The sequence below is a fragment of the Symphalangus syndactylus genome, chromosome 7 (assembly GCF_028878055.3).
Source record: "Symphalangus syndactylus isolate Jambi chromosome 7, NHGRI_mSymSyn1-v2.1_pri, whole genome shotgun sequence".
Taxonomy (NCBI): Eukaryota; Metazoa; Chordata; class Mammalia; order Primates; family Hylobatidae; genus Symphalangus; species Symphalangus syndactylus.
This window is the reverse complement of record NC_072429.2, coordinates 21407342-21428559: the sequence shown is the minus strand read 5'-3', so window position 1 is coordinate 21428559 and position 21218 is coordinate 21407342. Positions and strand designations below refer to the sequence as shown.

At 37.0% G+C, this 21218-nt stretch overlaps 1 long non-coding RNA gene across 1 annotated transcript in view; it reads right to left on the bottom strand.

Annotated features, from left to right (window-relative positions):
- The window catches only part of LOC129486051 (uncharacterized), a 71942-nt gene that overhangs the window by 11098 nt on the left and 39626 nt on the right, over window positions 1–21218 (bottom strand). Inside the window, exon 2 of the long non-coding RNA XR_008658842.2 lies at window positions 16236–16293. This is a non-coding gene — a long non-coding RNA (uncharacterized lncRNA). The remainder of the gene's footprint in view (window positions 1–16235; window positions 16294–21218) is intronic.

Below are 21218 nucleotides of genomic sequence, written 5' to 3'. Positions count from 1 at the left end.
AGGGACTGACAAACTTAAAGTGATGAAACACTATAAGCTATAAAAACAAACTGACAATATTGATGAAACACACACTAAGAGGAATTCAAAATGTGGGCTCTATATAAAATCAGTAAACATGTAAGAGAATAAGTGTAACTATTCTCTCATTAATTTCTTTATTTGCATTATTATCCATTAGGAAAAATATTGGGTCTTATTTTAGTTTTGTTCTATCCTTTAAGATATATGTTCCATTAATTTATTCTACTTAAAAATAAGTTTTCATTGCTTGTTATAATTTTTCTTATTCTACAAAGGAATTTGGCATAGCACTCAAGAAGGCAGACAGACATGAGGTGAATCCTAACTTAATACTGTAGCTGTGTAATCTTGAGCAAATTAATTAACTTCCCAAGCTTCAATTCTCTACCGCCAGAAATAACGTATATGAAGCATTTGGCCTGGCCTATTTTATAAATACATATACCTAACTGTGTCTCTGTCTACACTTAAAACTGTACTAAAAAGAGCATATATGTATTTGCATAAATTATGTTTTTGAAATCTAATAAAGTTAGAGGAATTGCAACATATTTTTATTCACCATGCTTTTGATGGCTGCCTATTCCTTCATCGTGTGGATTTATCATAATATGTTGTGAGTCTCTTGTTGTTGAACAGTTAGTCTATTTCCAATATATTGCTATTATAAACAAAGCTGTAATCATGGTTTAAAGTACATTTATTTCCAAATTTTCTGATTAAAAATAATTTATTGCTCTGTCATGTTCATGCTTGTAGGTTTAGTAAGTATTTTCCTTTTTTTTCCAGCCTGGCCAACATGATGAAACCCCGTCTTTATTAAAAATACAAAAATTAGCCAGGCATGGTGGCATATGCCTGTAATCCCAGCTACTGGCAAGGCTGAGGCAGGAGAATCACTTTAACCCAGGGGGTGGAGGTTGCAGTGAGTGAAGATTGCACCACTGCACTCCAGCCTGGGTGACAGAGCAAGACTCTGTCTCAAAAAATAAATAAATAAAAATAAAAATAAAGTGAAAATAAATAATAAAAAATATTTTTCCTTTTCCTTGAAGTAGATTTTTTAAAGTTAGAAAATTACAGAGAAATTATCAAAAAAGGAAATAAGAGGCTCTGAGAAGTATCATTTGTTAGATTATTGCCCTACCTTTTAGTTAATTGAGTTTTTTTAAATGTAGGCAACACTGCTCAGTGTGATGACACTGCTGAAATGTTTAATTATTTTATACCAGTTCAGGTTAAAGCAATTTTGTGTTATGCGGAGGATAACAACATCTCAGATATCCTCAAGAAATGCGGTCACTGTTGCTCTTCTAGTGAGAATCTATTTTATAAGTTGTTTTCACAACATTAATGTACTGTTCAGATTTCTAGAGTAATTGTACTTCAAAATATTGAAGGAAATATTTTTTTTCTACTAAGAGAGCACTTTTTGTGGAAGGAGACTGACATGGCATTTTTATATTTTAGCATTGTATCAAGCATTAGAAAAATATGGAAATCCTGCATAATTTTAAATAGGGCATGTCAAACTTATCAGTTATTGGGGAAGAAGAAACTAACCAAGCATGGGGGAAAATATCAGAAATTGGATCTCAAGTAGGAAGAAAATAAAAAGGTTCCACAAATGTTGACAGTTCAAAGACAAAATAAAGTGATTAATTGTATAATCTAAGGAAACTTTTTGAATACACACATATCAGCTTATTACAAAGGCAAATTTATGGTCATTTATTGTTGACAATGATGACAGAGAAATAGCTTGGAGAGCAACAAAAGAAATGTGTTTTCTAGCATTTTATGTTTATAGGATTTTGAAATAAATGATCCATAGCTATGAAGCCATAGTCAATTATGGGTAAAATTTCTGGATATAAATATTAGAATAATTGTATGTTTAAAATTGTGTCAACATTGATATATATGTTTAGCAGCAATTATAAAGGAAAACTATCTGTAAGCTGAAAGGTTTGTAGTTAAAGAAGCTAAAAGTAAGTAATACCCAATAATATTAGCTAACACTTATTGCACTTCTTGTGTGCCAGGTATAATTCTTAGCACAGTAAGTAAGTAACTGAATAAATGCACTCATTTAATCTACGAAATAACCCTAGGAGGTGGGTAATACTTGATTTCAAAACACTACCTCCATTTAATAGGAAAGGCCAGGGGGCAGTGGCTCATGCCTGTAATCCCAGCACTTTGGGAGGCCGAGGCAGGCGGATCACGAGGTCAGGAGATCGAGACCATCTTGGCAAACACAGTGAAACCCCACCTGTACTAAAAATACAAAAAATTAGCTGGTCATGGTGGTGGGCACCTGTAGTCCCAGCTACTCAGGAGGCTGACGCAGGAAAATGGTGAACCCGGGAGGCAGAGCTTGCAGTGAGCTGAGATCGTGCCACAGCACTCCAGCCTGGGCGACAAGCGAGACTCCGTCTCAAAAAAAAAAAAAGAAAGGAAAACTGATGAATGGAGAAGGTACAATATCTTCCCGAGGGTAAAATATCTCACTACAAATAGTAGCTGAAAAAGCTAGAATCTGAACTTGGGTAGCGTATGGTTCCCAAATGTAACTCTTAAAACTATATTGAACGATCAGGCAGCAGCATTTGCTGTTAACCAATATCCACTGTTCTGCAGCCTCCGCTGCTGATACCCAGGCAAACAGGGCCTGGAGTGGACCTCCAGCAAACTCCAACAGACCTGCAGCTGAGGGTCCTAACCATTAGAGGGAAAACTAACAAACAGAAAGGACATCCACACCAAAACCCCATCTGTACATCACCATGATCAAAGACCAAAGGTAGATAAAACCACAAAGATGGGGAGAAACCAGAGCAGAAAAACTGGAAACTCTAAAAATCAGAGTGCCTTTCCTCCTCCAAAGGAACACAGCTCCTCACCAGCAACGGAACAAAGCTGGATGGAAAATGACTTTGACGAGTTGAGAGAAGAAGGCTTCAGACAATCAAACTACTCTGAGCTAAAGGAGGAAGTTCAAACCCATGGCAAAGAAGTTAAAAACCTTGAAAAAAAATTAGACAAATGGCTAACTAGAATAACCAATGCAAAGAAGTCCTTAAAGGTCCTGATGGAGCTGAAAACCAAGGCACGAGAACTACGTGATGAATGCACAAGCCTCAGTGGCCGATTCGATCAACTGGAAGAAAGGGTATCAGTGATGGAAGATCAAATGAATGAAATGAAGTGAGAAGAGAAGTTTAGAGAAAAAAGAATAAAAAGAAATGAACAAAGCCTCCAGGAAATATGGAACTATGTGAAAAGACCAAATCTATGTCTGATAGGTGTAACTGAACGTGATGGGGAGATTGGAACCAAGTTGGAAAACACTCTGCAGGATATTATCCAGGAGAACTTCCCCAATCTAGCAAGGCAGGCCAACATTCAAATTCAGGAAATACAGATAATGCCACAAAGATACTCCTCAAGAAGAGCAACTCCAAGACACATAATTGTCAGATTCACCAAAGTTGAAATGAAGGAAAAAATATGAAGGGCAGCCAGAGAGAAAGCTCGGGTTACCCACAAATGGAAGCCCATCAGACTAACAGCTGATCTCTTGGCAGAAACTCTACAAGCCAGAAGAGAGTGGGGGCCGATATTCAACATTCTTAAAGAAAAGAATTTTCAACCCAGAATTTCATATCCAGCCAAACTAAGCTTTGTAAGTGAAGGAGAAATAACATCCTTTACAGACAAGCAAATGCTGAGAGATTTTGTCACCACCAAGCCTGCCCTAAAAGAGCTCCTGAAGGAAGCACTAAACATGGAAAGGAACGACCGGTACCACCCACTGCAAAAACATGCCAAATTGTAAAGACCATCGAGGCTAGGAAGAAACTGCATCAACTAACGAGCAAAATAACCAGCTAACATCACAATGGCGGGATCAAATTCACACATAACAATATTAGTCTTAAATGTAAATGGGCTAAATGCTCCAATTAAAAGACACAGACTGGCAAATTGGATAAACAGTCAAGACCCATCAGTGTGCTGTATTCAGGAAACCCATCTTATGTGCAGAGACATGCATAGGCTCAAAATAAAGGGATGGAGGAAGATCTACCAAGCAAATGGAAAACAAAAAAAGGCAGGGGTTGCAATGCTAGTCTCTGATAAAACAGACTTTAAACGAACAAAGATGAAAAGAGACAAAGAAGGCCATTACATAATGGTAAAGGGAACAATTCAACAAGAAGAGCGAACTATCCTAAATATATATGTACCCAATACAGGAGCACCCAGATTCATAAAGCAAGTCCTTAAAGACCTACGAAGAGACTTAGACTCCCACACAATAATAATGGGAGACTTTAACACCCCACTGTCAACATTAGACAGATCAATGAGACAGAAAGTTAACAAGGATATCCAGGAATTGAACTCAGCTCTGCACCAAGTGGACCTAATAGACATCTACAGAACTCTCCACCCTAAATCAACAGAATATACATTCTTTTCAGCACCACACCACACCTATTCCAAAATTGACCACACAGTTAGAAGTAAAGCACTCCTCACCAAATGTAAAAGAACAGAAATTATAACAAACTGTCTCTCAGACCACAGTGCAATCAAACTAGAACTCAGGATTAAGAAACTCACTCAAAACTGCTCAACTACATGGAAATTGAACAACCTGCTCCTGAATGACTACTGGGTACACAACGAAATGAAGGCAGAAATAAAGATGTTCTTTGAAACCAACGAGAACAAAGACACAACATACCAGAATCTCTGGGACACATTCAAAGCAGTGTGTAGAGGGAAATTTATAGCACTAACTGCCCACAAGAGAAGGCAGCAAAGATCTAAAATTGACACCCTAATATCACAATTAAAAGAACTAGAGAAGCAAGAGCAAACACATTCAAAAGCTAGCAGAAGTCAAGAAATAACTAAGATTAGAGCAGAACTGCCAGAGATAGAGACATAAAAAACCCTTCAAAAAATCAATGAATCCAGGAGCTGGTTTTTTGAAAAGATCAACAAAATTGATAGACCGCTAGCAAGACTAACAAGAAAAGAGAGAAGAATCAAATAGACGCAATAAAAAACGATAAAGGGGATATCACCACCGATCCCACAGAAATACAAGCTACCATCAGAGAATACTATAAACACCTCTATGCAAATAAACTAGAAAGTCTAGAAGAAATGGATAAATTCCTTGACACATATACCATCCCAAGACTAAATAGGAAGAAGTTGAATCTCTGAATAGACCAATAACAGGCTCTCAAATTGAGGCAATAATTAATAGCTTACCAACCAAAAAAAGTCCAGGACCAGATAGATTCACAGCCGAATTTTACCAGAGGTACAAGGAGGAGCTGGTACCATTCCTTCTGAAGCTATTCCAATCAATAGAAAAAGAGGGAATCCTCCCTAACTCATTTTATGAGGCCAGCATCATCCTGATACCAAAGCCTGGCAGAGACACAACAAAAAAAGAGAATTTTAGACCAATATCCCCGATGAACATCAATGCAACAATCCTCAATAAAATACTGGCAAACCAAATCCAGCAGCACATCAAAAAGCTTATCCACCATGATCAAGTGGTCTTCATCCCTCGGATGCAAGGCTGGTTCAACATGTGCAAATCAATAAACGTAATCCAGCATATAAACAGAAACAATGACAAAAACCACATGATTATCTCAATAGATGCAGAAAAGGCCTTTGACAAAATTCAACAACCCTTCATGCTAAAAACTCTCAATAAATTAAGTATTGATGGGATGTGTCTCAAAATAATAAGAGCTATCTATGACAAATCCACAGCCAATATCATACTGAATGGGCAAAAACTGGAAGCATTCCCTTTGAAAACTGGCACAAGACAGGGATGCCCTCTCTCACCACTCCTATTCAACATAGTGTTGGAAGTTCTGGCTAGGGCAATCAGGCAGGAGAAGGAAATAAAGGGTATTCAATTAGGAAAAGAGGAAGTCAAATTGTCCCTGTTTGCAGATGACATGATTATATATCTAGAAAACCCCATTGTCTCAGCCCAAAATCTCCTTAAGCTGATAGGCAACTTCAGCAAAGTCTCAGGATACAAAATCAATGTACAAAAATCACAAGCGTTCTTATACACCAATAACAGACAGAGAGCCAAATCATGAGTGAACTCCCATTCACAATTGCTTCAAAGAGAATAAAATACCTAGGAATCCAACTTACAAGTGATGTGAGGGACCTCTTCAAGGAAAATTACAAGCCACTGCCCAGTGAAATAAAAGAGGATACAAACAAATGGAAGAACATTCCATGCTCATGGGTAGGAAGAATCAATATTGTGAAAATGGCCATACTGCCCAAGGTAATTTATAGATTCAATGCCATCCCCATCAAGCTACCAATGACTTTCTTCACAGAATTGGAAAAAAACTACTTTAAAGTTCATATGGAACCAAAAAGGAGCCTGCATCGCCAAGTCAATCCTAAGCCAAAAGAACAAAGCTAGAGGCATCACGCTACCTGACTTCAAACTATACTACAAGGCTACAGTAACCAAAACAGCATGCTACTGGTATCAAAACAGAGATATAGACCAATGGAACAGAACAGAGGCCACAGAAATAATGCTGCATGTCTACAACTATCTGATCTTTGACAAACCTGACAAAAAGAAGAAATGGAGAAAGGATTCCCTATTTAATAAATGGTGCTGGGAAAACTGGCTAGCCATATGCAGTAAGCTGAAACTGGATCCCTTCCTTACACCTTATACAAAAATTAATTCAAGATGGATTAAAGACTTGAATGTTTGACCTAAAACCATAAAAACCCTAGAAGAAAACCTAGGCAATACCATTCAGGACATAGGTCTGGGCAAGGACTTCATGTCTAAAACACCAAAAGCAATGGCAACAAAAGCCAAAATTGGCAAATGGGATCTAATTAAACTAAAGAGCTTCTGCACAGCAAAAGAAACCACCATCAGAGTGAACAGGCAACCTACAGAATGGGAGACAATTTTTGCAACCTACTCATCTGACAAAGGGCTAATATCCAGAATCTACAATGAACTCGAACAAATTTACAAGAAAAAAACAACCCCATCAACAAGTGGGCAAAGGATATGAACAGACACTTCTCCAAAGAAGGCATTTATGCAGTCAAAGGACACATGCAAAAATGCTCATCATCACTGGCCATCAGAGAAATGCAAATCAAAACCACAGTGAGATACCATCTCACACCAGTTAGAATGGCGATCATTAAAAAGTCAGGAAACAACAGGTGCTGGAGAGGATGTGGAGAAATAGGAACGCTTTTGCACTGTTGGTGGGACTGTAAACTAGTTCAACCATTGTGGCAGTCGGTGTGGTGATTCCTCAGGTATCTAGAACTAGAAATACCATTTGACCCAGCCATCCCATTACTGGGTATAAACCCAAAGGATTATACATCATGCTGCTATAAAGATACATGCACACATATGTTTATTGCGGCACTATTCACAATAGCAAAGACTTGGAACCAACCCTGATGTCCAACAATGATAGACTGGATTAAGAAAATGTGGCACATATACACCATGGAATACTAGGCAGCCATAAAAAATGATGAGTTCATGTCCTTTGTAGGGACGTGGATGAAGCTGGAAACCATCATTCTCAGCAAACTATCGCCAGGACAAAAAACCAAACACCGCATGTTCTCACTCATAGGTGGGAATTGAACAATGAGAACACATAGACACAGGAAGGGGAACATCACACACCAGGGCCCGTTGTGGGGTGGAGGGCAGCGGGAGGGATAGCATTAGGAGATATACCTAATGTTAAATGATGAGTTAATGGGTGCAGCACACCAACATGGCACATGCATACATATGTAACAAACCTGCACGTTGTGCACATGTACCCTAAAACTTAAAGTATAATTTAAAAAAACTATATTATACAACTTCTTTCAACAAGTTGCCACTTTGATCCACATGAAACTGTAGATACTAAATCCAGATAATATTAGATTCTCTTCTAATGAAGAGAACTGCGGTCTAATAGCTTAAGAAATGCCACATTCTCAAATCCTGTTTGTAAATTCTGATTTAGGATATTTGTCTATTTTTTGAAAAAAGTTTTAATGCAATACAACTTAAAAGTACTTGATCCTGTCCAAAAATAATCAACCTTTTCGACTGAACTGACTAAAATATCTAAACTAGCTATTTAATCAAGAAAGAGACAGAACATGTCATTAAACCAGTCATAGGATTTTTTTGCTTTTTAATCTCCTTAGGCTGACATGTCATGGCTCAGTCAACAACAAGCACAATTATCCTTAACCTGAGGACATATATTAACAAGAAGCCATCTATTTCTGGTTTTAGATACTCTTCTGCACGTGCCTGTGGAAAAAATATGGATATGAATTAAGCAGATTATTGGAGCTATATAAAAAATCATGATATATTCTTAGTTATTAGGGATGTTAGGGAAAAAAGAAGTGATGAAAATTGCCAACTCAGGACATCTAACTTGACAGTCAGTGCAATCAAAGTTGTGATATTAATGGCACGTTCACAGTTACACTTCTGATTTTCTGATTCTTCCCTTAAGCATTTGCATTTCTAGTGACATAAATTATGGTCAGATGTGGGTACCAAAGTGAAGAAGAAAAAAAATAGAGATAAGTTTCTTAATAGTGGAAAAATAGAATATTGTTACATTAATTTTCTTGGTCAGAGGAACTTAACCTATGATCTCTGTATGTTTCAAAAAGAATATGGCGTGCGTGTGTGTATTTTTGTGGGTATGCATGTGAGTGCACATATGTATGCATGGGTGTGTGGTGCGTGTTGGTTTGTAAAAAGAAAGTTCATAGTTTTCAAGAGATATTTCCTCTGGAATATATGGAATAACAGACGTTTCAATGTTTGCTATTCCATATATTCAAGAGGGAAGTATAAGCTGAATTAGGTGGATGACTTTTAAAAAAAATTAGTATTTTAGCAAAGACATCATATAAACTTGGAGCAAAATAGAACAAAGTCACATTTAAAAGAAGTCACACTACACCAGTCATATTCTTCTGCATCCTATTTTTTATAATTTTGTCTAGCTTACTACAGTTCTGACTATGGGCTTCTACTGAGCGTAAAACCCATACTTTCTTTTTTCTGTTTGGATTTTGCTGGTGTGGGTGTTAGTTTGCTTATTTGGTCCTAAAGAACTAAAAGGATTGCATTTTGTGAGGAAATTCCAAAGAAATGATATAAGTGAACATTTTTTTTCTTTCATTTTATTCATTGTATAGACATAATGGACCAGGAAGTTGTCTGATATAAAATAATCTTGAAATGGAGCACACACAAAAGATAATAAATATTGAATATTTTTGTTCAAAAATGAGTTTATTTCAGGTAATACTTTAAGAAGATATGAAATATTTTATACGTTATTATAAAGAAATCTACAACTGAAAAATTTGGCTTTTCTGTATGAAGTATTTCTTATTAACATGTAATATATGAACAGTTTTGCATCTATACTTTATTAGTAGTAAGCATAGACATACCAGTTCATTGTACAGCTGTTTTTAAAATACCCAATTATTTTATATTTTTGGTCTTTACTATGTATTTGGAAATAGAGGACTATTTTGATGTCAGTCATTCATGAAGGTAAATCAACTAAAACTTGGCTAGTCTAGAATGTACTCAAAGCTGCATAAATGCTTTATAAAATTCATATGCAAAACCATTTGGACAAGTGGATGCAGCAGTTAGGTGATGTTATATAAATTCATCATTTATATTAAAGTCTCATGATCTCGTCCTCACGGTTTCTGTAGATGTCAAGAGGATAAAAGGCTCAAAAGGGTGAGGAAAAGAGGATGTTTTCATTACAAGGGGTACTTAAGGCTCTTATATATTCATATTACCAGACATGTTAAAGGCTCATTTGTCTGCCAAGAGCATGTGAACATAGTACCTGAGTTATTTGAAGTTGCCACACTTATGAAAGAACCATTGTCCTAAGGAGGAACTTGAATAAAAGCCTGCCAGGTTAAGGTTTCCTTGGAACTGCTTTGGAGTTTTTATAAAAACTCACAGGACTTTCTGAAATTCTGATTAAATATTGTACTTCTGAAGGTTAATTTTCCAACAGTAACACATCATGCTGTTTTGGAATTATCTTAGTTGACTTTCTAAACTCTTAATTTTTAGTTGAATCTTATTTTTCATATTTCTTCTCTCTCTCCTCTCTCTCTCTCTCTCTCTCACTCGCTCTCTGTAATGTAAAAAAATTGAAATGTTAAAAGGCCTTTACAGCATTTCATAAAAGGTTGGCAAAATCATCAGACGAGGAATTATATTAATGAAGAGAAAACATTGTTGTTGCCTAATAAATTTGATGATTCTATTTTCCCTTGCAAGTAGATTATTAAATATCCACATTTAATTAAAGTAGGGAAAACTTATAAGGGGGAGAAGGAATAATAGAACAGCAAACAAGAGTAGCAAACTGATATGATTAGAAATATCTTTGAATTCCAGAAAGCTCTGGACAAAATAAGGACATAGGAGACAAATAATTTTCAGCAAGAGATGTGCTGAATACTGTCAAATATTTTAGGAATGAGTTAGTGAATGTTATGACCAGTAGTGACGCTTATATAACAGATTTCAGCTTTAAAATAGGTCTTTATTTGTGATGTTACTATGACATTTTTTCTAAGAGGTCTTGTTGCCGAAAGACTGAAAATCAGTGACATGGGTAATAGCTGTGTGACAAAATTGAATTTCAAAATATGAAAAACAAAACTCCTGAATATCTATCAGGTCAGTGACCCTATATAAATTACTTGTTCCCAAGCTGGGTTGTTGAGATACCATTTTTACCAAAAAAATCCACATCTCTCTTTAAATATATGTTGACTGGTTAAAAATTACCATTTAAAAAAATACTTGAAAATAGTTTCATACTTGCAATGATACGATTTTCGAAAGTGTAACACTGCATTATTTGATAGTTTAATGTGAATTTATTATATCATAATGTTTGGCAAATGCCAGAAAATCAATTAGAATTTACTTAATTGTTGCCCATAGACCATTCTTTCATGGAAATTAAAGCAGAACATTATGAGGCGCATCTGATAAGTAGGTGATTCCTTAAAGCAAAGTCTATAAATATGTTTAGTCACCTTCTATCAATTTTTCAAAGAAGCATATTGCCACCAAAATGGAAACAAGTATATCTTAATTTGTTTTGAAGGATCATTATTTGTTTAATGGGTAGCCAAGAAAGGCATTTAAGGGCTTGGTATGGAGCCATAAAACATGTATTTTTGTGAGTTCATATGAATGGGGTGAAGGGAATGGAAAAATGAGTTTAGTGAGAAAAATATGAGTGTGGGTTCCTGGGAAGAAACAAGGGTTATATTTATTAATAGGCTTGTTTTGTTTACCCAGCATGATTCCATCTGTCAGAAAGAGAACTATACATAAAAGCTGTGGTGGATAGTTTTCTTAAGGATTCTATAAAAGCAGATGCCCAAGCTGAGATATTTGGAAGTCCCAGAGTCAAAGAGACTCAAAGTTAAAGAGATCAAGCGGCCGGGCGCAGTGGCTCATGCCTGTAATCCCAGCACTTTGGGAGGCCAAGGTGGATAGATCACCTGAGGTCAGGAGTTAGAGACCAGCCTGACCTACATGGTGAAACCCTGTATCTACTAAAACTACAAAAATTAGCTGGGCGTGGTGGTGGACACCTGTAGTCCCAGCTACTAGGGAGACTGAGGCAGGAGAATCGCTTCAACCCAAGATGCGGAGGTTGCAGTGAGCCGAGATTGCACCATTGCACTCCAGCCTGGGCAGTAAGAGCGAACTCCATCTCACAAAAAATAAAATAAAAAAAGGCCAACTTCCCACCACCTCTCTGCCCTCTCCCATTTCTCATGGGATATGCCACGGACCTGTCTCTGTAAGAATAAAGAAGAAACAAGTGTCCTTTCTCAATTCGCAGAAAGCACATACATGCAGTGGAAAGAATGATGTTCAACAGAACAAGATCATATTCCTAAATAACACAAGCATCTATAGTCATTGATCATAAAAATTGATTCACTTTTTCAGCAAGAACCTGGGATGCTGGTGGTCCATATGCTGGAATCTTTTTAAAGGAGTGAAGGCTGAATTTCCTAGTGTCCTATGTTAAAAAAAAAAAAAAAAAAAAAAGCAAAAAACAAAAAATTGGTTTTTGCTTGAATAAAGATCCAGCCCTCTTTTGGCACAACAACGTAAGTTCTGTAGTGGGCAAAGAGAATCAGTGAAAATACCTCACTTTAAAATGTGATAAGGTTTTCCATAAATCAGTGCCTTTATTAGACTCACTGTGTCATTGACAATAAAATAGCAGAGCTGGATGTCTTCACCAATATTTCATAGTTTTATTTTGAAAAAATATCTCCAGTGTTCTGCCAGTATTGTGTGATTTACTGTTCTACACTTAATTTTGCAATATCCATCCCCATCTCAGCTATTCTATTCTTGGCACCAGGAAAGATTTTGCTTCAGGTTTTATTTATTCAGAGCCTGTTAATGTTGTAATTTTTATATCACTGTCTTGTCATTTTGTCACTATGTCATATATCTGATAAAAGAGCACAGGGAGAGAAGCTGTGTTCTTAATAATTAGAGAGGTCCGATAAATGGATTATCTTATTTAGTAAGCAAGTTCTTGACAAGCAGGGGAATACAGATGGGCTTATTAATGCCGGCTTCTCAGTTTGCTGCTGTGTTAACACTAGTTTCATTCTTCTTGGTAAATCTGAATATCTTCCTAAATCCTGCTTTAGTAATAATAGCTAAACATTATTGAATGACTAGCATGATTAACTATATATACTATATTAACTTGAATTATTTCATTTATTTCTTATACCAACCCTATGATCAATGACCTGTTATTACAATCTCCGTTTTACAGATGAGGAAAGCAAGTCAGAGAAAGGTTATAGTCACATAAGATTTCACAGCTAATAAAGCTAGACTTGAAATGAGTGCTGGTAATTCTTCCTTAGAGATACTTTTCTCACACTCCTGTCTTAGATAATGTTCACCTCCAATTATTCTCAGGCTGACCTTGTGATGGAAATAGAAATATTTATATAAGATACAAGTTGGTACAGGCTGGGCGCAGTGGCTCACGCCTGTAATCCCGGAACTTTGGGAGGCTGAGGTGGGCGAATCACAAGGTCAGGAGATTGAGACCATTCTGGCCAACATGGTGAAACCCCATCTGTACTAAAAATACAAAAATTAGCTGGGCATGGTGGCACGTGCCTATAATCCCAGCTACTCGGGAGACTGAAGCAGGAGAAACGCTTGAACCCGGGAGACGGAGGTTGCAGTGAGCCGAGATCGCACCACTGCACTCCAGCCTGGTGACATAGCAAGGCTCCATCTCAAACAAAACAAAACAAAACACAACAAAATGAAAAAAGAAAAGTAGAAAAAAAGATATAAGTTGTTATAAAACAAATGGTAATTTTGTCATCTGGATTTTTATTTTATGTTATTGTTTGCTCATTGAGGAAACATGCAGTTTCTGTTTCTGTCCTATAACATAAGGCAAACTTGTTCATCATGTCTTCGGCTGGGGATACTAAGTAATACTGTATTTTAAAATGTAACAGAATTTTATCAAGACTTATCTTGCTTTTATATGGAAAAGGTATTTTTTTCTCCAGTGTCATTATTCAAATAATTTCAACTTTGAAGATAAAAAGTGGAATCTACTTCCTCCTTATGGTTTCCTTTGTTTTCAGTGGCTTATTCCCTGACTGGTTTCTTGTACAGAAGGTACGTAACATGCTAAGTTTCTTACCCCTGTGGTATAGTTTTTGTATTTTAATATTTAGCTGCTGGAACTTTCATTAACACTCACACACACCGAAACACACACATACACAGAAATTGGGTTTTTAGCTTTCATTTTAGGAAAGCTATGTGAAATAATAGAAAAGTATGATAATCCCTGGGTAGATATTTATTATTTTGGGGCGAATAAAGAGCTTTCAAGAAAAAAAGAGATTTCAAGAAAAAAGATATATTTGTTTTAAAAGCACTATAAGACAAAATTGGATGCATTTCTAAAGAAAACTGAATTGTTTCTGTCTTACCTGTTGAATGATTCTTGCTCATTGTGCCATAGCCCATTCACTGCCATTTCTTGCCCCAGATTTGTAGGGTGTTAATAACCCTGTCCAATCCTAACCAGCTGGACTTCATGATGCCCTGGTTTTTTTTTTTGACATGGAGTCTCACTCTGTTGCCCAGGCTGGAGTGCGTTGGTGTGATATCGGCTCACTGCAACCTCCGCCTCTTAAGTTCAAATGATTCCCCTGCCTCAGCCTTCCAAGTAGATACGATTACAGGTGCCTGCCACCATGCCTGGCTAATTATTGTATTTTGGGTAGAGACGGGGTTTCACCATGTTGGCCAGGCTGGTCTCAAACTCCTGACCTCAGGTGATCTGCTCTCCTCAGCCTCCCAAAGTGCTGGTATTATAGGTATGAGCCACTGCACCTGCCCCATGATGCCCTGCTTCTAAAGGCTCAGCTACATCTAGTTTCTGTGTCTCACCGAACCAACTCAGGGAGAGCTTTTTCATCTTCCACACTCTGGAAAAACGGGTCAGAGTGGAAATCCATTAGGGTTTCTTAGACCTAGCACTTTAATTTCCTCAAATGTGATACTTGTATTTCAGTTTTTAAGACTGCTCTTCTACTTTGACTTCCATTTTAGTATGATAGTTGTTAAATCAAGTTTGGCCTGGAGTCCTCTCCTTACATATTTTAAGTTAGGCCCAAAGGGTTCTCTGTACATAGTGAACTATAACCTAAATGAACTTAGATTATAGTTATAACTTAGGTTATAGTTATAACCTAAAGATACTGTAGGCTGTTCATGTTCTGATCACCAAGTTTGGGCCAATCAAAGGTGGCCAGCTGTTCAAACCATGTTCAAATAAGGCAGATGCTGAGCTGTAACCAATCTGGCTGTTTCTGAACCTCACTTCCCTTTTTCTGTAGGTCACTTTCCTTTCTCTGTCCATAAATCTTCTACCACATGACTGTGCTGGAGTCTATGTGAGCCGACTCTGGCTCAAGAGGCTGCCCAATTCGTGAATCATTCTTTCCTCAATTAAATATTGTTAAATTTAATTCGGTGCAGGCTTTTCTTTGAACACAGTCTTTGATGGGGGCTTAAAGTCACTCTCAAAGCTATAACTTCCTCAGCAGGGATACTAACTCTTTACTGTATTGTCAATGCCCTCTTTGGATGCTTCTCCCTATTCTCCCATTCCTCTCAGTGGCCCTTCCTGTCCCCAGTAATTGGTCATCTGGGACCAAGCATTAGACTCCTCTGACTTTGAGGATTATCAATTTTAGAAAACCCTTGCTGTCCCCAATACCAGAGAGCCCCTCTTGGACAATGGCCCTGGCCTGGTTCAAACCTGAGTGTACTGAATATTATGATTTAAACTGTGACCTGGGGAGCTCAGCCATGGGGATGTTTTGTCCTAGTTTATGGCCCCCTCACTTTCCCCATTAGCTTTTTAGGCTACAAGGTCCCAGCATGTCTGTGAACTGAGCCCATCTGGGGAGCAACAGTAAATATATGGCATTTCTTCTCAAGCACTACTGGCTGTATCTCAAATAAAATATAGCTGACCCTTGAATAACACAGGTTTGAACTGTGCAGGTCCACTTATATTTGAATTTTCTTCTGCCTCTGCCAACCCCGAGACAGCAAGACCAACCCTCCTCTTTTTCCTCCTCAGCCTACTCAACAGGAAGATAACAAGGATGAAGACCTTTATGATGATCCACTTAATGAGTAGTAAATATATTTTCTCTTTATGATTTATCTAGCTTATTTTATTTTGAAAATACAGTACATTATATATATATATAAAACAAGTACATAATGTGTATATATAACAGTACATAATATATATGCCAAGTATGCATTAATTGACTATGGCAGCAGTCTCCAACCATTTTGGCACTAGGGACTGATTTTGTGGAAGACAATTTTTCCATGGACAACCAGTAGGGGATGGTTTCAGGGTGATTCAAGTGCATTATATTTATTGTGCACTTTATTTCTATTATTATTACATTGGAATATAAAATGAAATAGTAATACAACTCACCATAATGTCGAATCAGTAGGAGCCCCGAGCTGCTTATCCTGCAACTAGATGGTCCCATCTGGGAGTGATAGAAGACAATGACAGACCATCAGGCATTAGATTCTCATAAGGAGCACTTACCCTAGATCCCTCACATGTACAATTCACAGTAGAATTCGCGCCCCTGAGAATCTAGTGCCACTGCTGATAGGAGGCTGAGCTCAGGCATCAGTGAGCAATGGAGAATGGCTGTAAATATAGATGAAGCTTCACTTGCTCAAATGCTGCTTACCTCCTCCTGTGTGGCCTGGTTCCTAACAGGCCAAGGAATGGTACCAGTCTGTGGCCTGGAGGTTGGGGATCCCTGGTCTGTAGTATCAATAAGGCTTCTGGTCAAGTAGGCCAGAAATTTTGAGGGAGTTGAATTGATACATGGATTTATGAGTGTGCGAAGGGTCAGTGTCTCTAACCCCCATGGTTATTCAAGGGTCAACTGTACTCATAAATGCATCCTGGGTATTGAATACCACTTCCACTTTTGTTTTTGAAATGTAAAGGCCAAAACAATCTGGAAAAGGCCAATAACATCACTAGGTTTTTGCTGATAGGAAAGCTGGCAGCTAACTTGGTAAGATGCTCCCGGTGTGCACCACTACTGTGACACACCCAGCAGTGAATTTCTTGTAGAAGTTTGTAAGTGACAGAGCTGGAATTTCAACTCTGAGGTGCATGATTACAAGGTCCTGCCTTTTGTATTAATACCTTCTCTCACTGCCTCACTTTCGGTAATGCTGCTAAAATTAGCCGTTCTGACGTGGATCAGTCCCTCACCTTTCTAAGCTCGATAGTTTTCGTTATATCAGGAAGGTGGATAAGATGCTGTCTCCTTTCAGTCTCTGATCTAAGATGCCGTATTAAGTGTCAAATTATAATTCTAGTGAGCAGCACCCTTGAAGCAGCTTCTAAAAGATGAGGGAATTGCCTCTGCCCAGGTGACTGTCTCTACTGGGGACTAGCTCAGGCTTGAATCTGTTTCATTGTGATTTGGTATTTTGCATACATTGCTATCCTGCCTCTTATATTGAATGGCTTTATTTTAAGTTTGTATCATGAATATTTTCAAATTTCTATGCAAACTGTATGAGAAATATGATTTCTCTATCATCTGTGTTACTCAAGAAAGGCTTTCAAAATGTCTTATAAAGGAAAAAAGCCATGTTTTTATGACAATTTGCATGAGTCACTTTCCTACTTTTTATTTTTGCTTAACTTATTACCAATACATATATTGGAAATCTTTCTACTTAAGAAAACCGAAAAAGAGGGAAAGAACCTCTTTTTAAAATTTGCATGGATTCTCTTTTATTCCTTCAAGTCATGAAGGTCTGGACATATGGTCAAAATTTTCAGAGGTAAATTCTTAGAATTCTGAATTATATTTGTAATAACAAAAGTATCCCAACAATTTTTTTTAAGGATTCAGCTAATTACTACAGATTTGGTTGCAATTCAAGTAACTTTAGTTAGTTAAGTAAGATGCTTCAGGCAAGACTATCAGCATAAGAATAAGTGAGTTAGCAAGCATTAATAAACCTGGAGAACAACAGTGTTAAATGTTTCACGCCCTATTTGAGAACATGCCACTGCAGAAAATTGAATGAACAGCTCTTTGGCTATGAATGTTAGAAGTAAAATTTTTAAGCATTGTTTTGCTTTTCTTTTGGTGACAGACTTATCAAACTGAACATTTTCTGATAGAGAATGCCTTCTAGGCATTCTTTCTCTTAGAGCTTAGCAGTATATGTAAAAACTGTAGTCACATCTACCTTCTTTCTCTCCCAAAAACCATTCACCTGTTAAGTGTTTACTGAATGCCAACTCTGTGCCAGAGTTAGGGATACACTATGCTCAGACTTGGAGTTAGAACAGTGAAAAAGAATTACGTCACATACTCTAGAAAGTCACAAAGTCCACACTGGTTCTGAGCCAATATTTAGTGTTCAAGTTTCACTGGATTCTTGAACAATGAATGATGAAATAATATCAATTATTTTCATTACAGCAAAGGTTTGCTGAATGTCTACCATGCCCTTAATGATCTGCATTTCAAATATAAGATGTACAATTTCTACCTTCAGAGAGGGTATTCTAGTGAGTTTACATATGGATTTTCTGTTCCCCCATAAGTAGGAGGAGAAACATGAGCAGGAGGAGGAGCATAGGGAGGAACCATATTTAAAAAATAATTTTTAAATCTAATTTGTGCTAGGAATTCTTTGAATTTCAAATGAAGTATAATGTGCTTTCTTAAAAATTACTTCTCATCTAGCTAGGGTAGAAACTAACATTTATTGTGTTCTTGTATGTATCAGGGACTTTATATAGTAATAGCCAATATTTATTGAGAAGTACATAAGTGACTCATAGATTATCTTTACATAGATTGCTTAATCCGTTAACATGATTTTTTTTCAATTCTGTTTATAAAGGTTGTTTTATCTAATCATCTCTAAAATGCCTTGAAATGGATATCATGCCTGTCCTCGTTTTCTAGATGGAGAAACCTAGGCACAAAGAGATTGATAAGTTAGACAAATTCACATAGTTAATAAAGTATGGAGCTAGGATTTAATTTTAGGCAGAGAAAGAGATTTCCCAGGAAACAAATAAAATTTAAAATTCAGGAGCAATTACTTCTAAAACCTCCTTCCAAGAACTTATGCTTAAATCACATTTGTAACTTTGAATTATTTATCTCAAAAAGGACCCTAAAAAGTTTGCTAAGCTTCTGCCGGGCATGATGGCTCACACCTGTAATCCCAGCACTTTGGGAGGCCGAGGCGGGTGGATCACTTGAATTGAGGTCAGGAGTTTGAGACCAGCCTGGCCAACATAGTGAAACCCCGTCTCTACTAAAAATGCAAAAATTAGCCGGGCGTGGTTGTGGTGCCTGTAATCCCAGCTACTTGGGAGGCTGAGGCATGAGAATCACTTGAACCCTGGAGGCGGAGGTTGCAGTGAGCGGAGACTGTGCCACTGCACTCCAGCCTGGGCAACAGAGCGAGACGCCGTCTCAAAAATAAAATGAAATAAAATAAAAGTTGTCAAGCTTCAGACCCAGACAATTGGAACTTACATGACAAATTCAACTTCCCATTAATAAAACCTCCCCTCTGCTTATTGAGCCATCTCCAATTTTCCTCCTCTGACCAAACGGATCCCCTGGAAATAAAGGCCAATTTGGCCACTTCTCCTCTGGGCCTGTTTTCTTTCTGTTTCTCAAAGACTGCAATCTGCCAGTTATATTTATTTTTATTCCCTCTCCTTCATCTCTATTATCAATCTATTTCTCGCCATTATATTAGTTCCATCAGCATTCAAACATGCTCTAGTTTCACCATTTGAAAAGAGAGTTTAAGAAAGGAAAAACATTTTAAAGCTCTCCATTTCCATTGCAGCTATTTTTATATCTTTTGAATCACTTTCCTCACTAGCAAAAAAGCTATTGACTTGATCTGTCTTCACTATGTTATTTCCTCATTTATTCAACAAATACATATTTATACCTGCTAGGTGTCAGACATTGTGCTAAACCACAGGATAAAAACAACAACACCAACTTCATAGGTATCACAGCTTATAACCGAAGTTTGTGTCGGGTGTGTACTATTATCTCAAGTGCATTCAAGAAATAATAATATGGATCTTAGTTTTCCGATTTTCATCCTAGCTCTTATGAAGTAATTTCAGGTTTTGGGTATTTGGTGTTCCCATATTTGAGAAAAATCAATCTTCTAAAAAAAATTGCAAAATTTAAAGAAACTTTTAGATGTCAAACCTGGTATTTATTTGATCTAAATTTATCATGCATTATCATCTAAGGGCATTAGTCTGCTTTTAATTTAAGACCTTGGCTTCACCTAAATATTTTGGTTTGGTGATCAAAGTGGATACACACTGTTCTTATCATGCGCCAAAAACAAGAGGGATGCTAACCCACATAATGGAATTTTTCTGGCATTTCTATTAATATAGGTACGTTTTATTGATCCCATTTTACAGATAAGGTAAGCATTTCAGATAAGCTAAAATTTGCCCAGTATAACCTAATCAATTATGTACAAAAACAAGATTTGAATACAGTTCTCTTAATTACACAGCCCAAAGTTTTTCAAATATATTTTATAAGTGCAGCAGACACAGGAGACCGAATGGGTGAGATTAGATAGGGACAAAAGAATCATAAAGGTGAACATTGTGGAGCATGGCCTCAGAAAAAGGAGACAAGGAAGACACCTGCACAGAAAAACTTTATGTAGAAAATGTCCAATTATTTATGCCCAAGCAAGGCAAAACCACAAAAAAGTAGCAATAGACAATTTAGTGTCGTTTGAAATATTTCCTAGTCTGACCCTCGTCCTTATCAATGGAAGAGAAGCTTTTTAAAAGTTCCATCCAAGAGTCTTTAGTAGACAAGTGACTGAGCAGTTGGCAAATTGTTTGTGTTTCATCATCGTGTTCTATGTAATCAGATTGGTAGTGTTTTTGTAGAATACTCACAAGCTCCTGTTATGTTTTTCTTTCCAAAATATTCTATTCCTTTGCTGTTTTAGGAGAAGCATTTTAAAAGGAAGATTTGTTCCTAGTTTCATTTAACTGAATTTAAGCTTATTTGAAAATCTCATGATTTAGTGTTCTGCAGAGAGTTTTGTTGTATTTTTTTCTCCCTTTAATTTTAACTTGAACAGCTTGATGAGAGTTTAATAGAATTTGTTTTAAAGTTATTGCCGACCTTGAATTAAATGGGAGCCAATGTATCCCCATGCAGGTGTGGGCTTCAATTTATGGCAAATATGTTTGTCTTTACAGTCATGCATAATTTCCAAATTCCAGAAATTACTTCTGTTTTATAGCTGTACCTTCTAAACCCGTCATAAGGAGGGCTCTGTCAGCACTTCTATTACATTCTTTACTTTACAGAGGTTTATAACATAGTCATAAAAC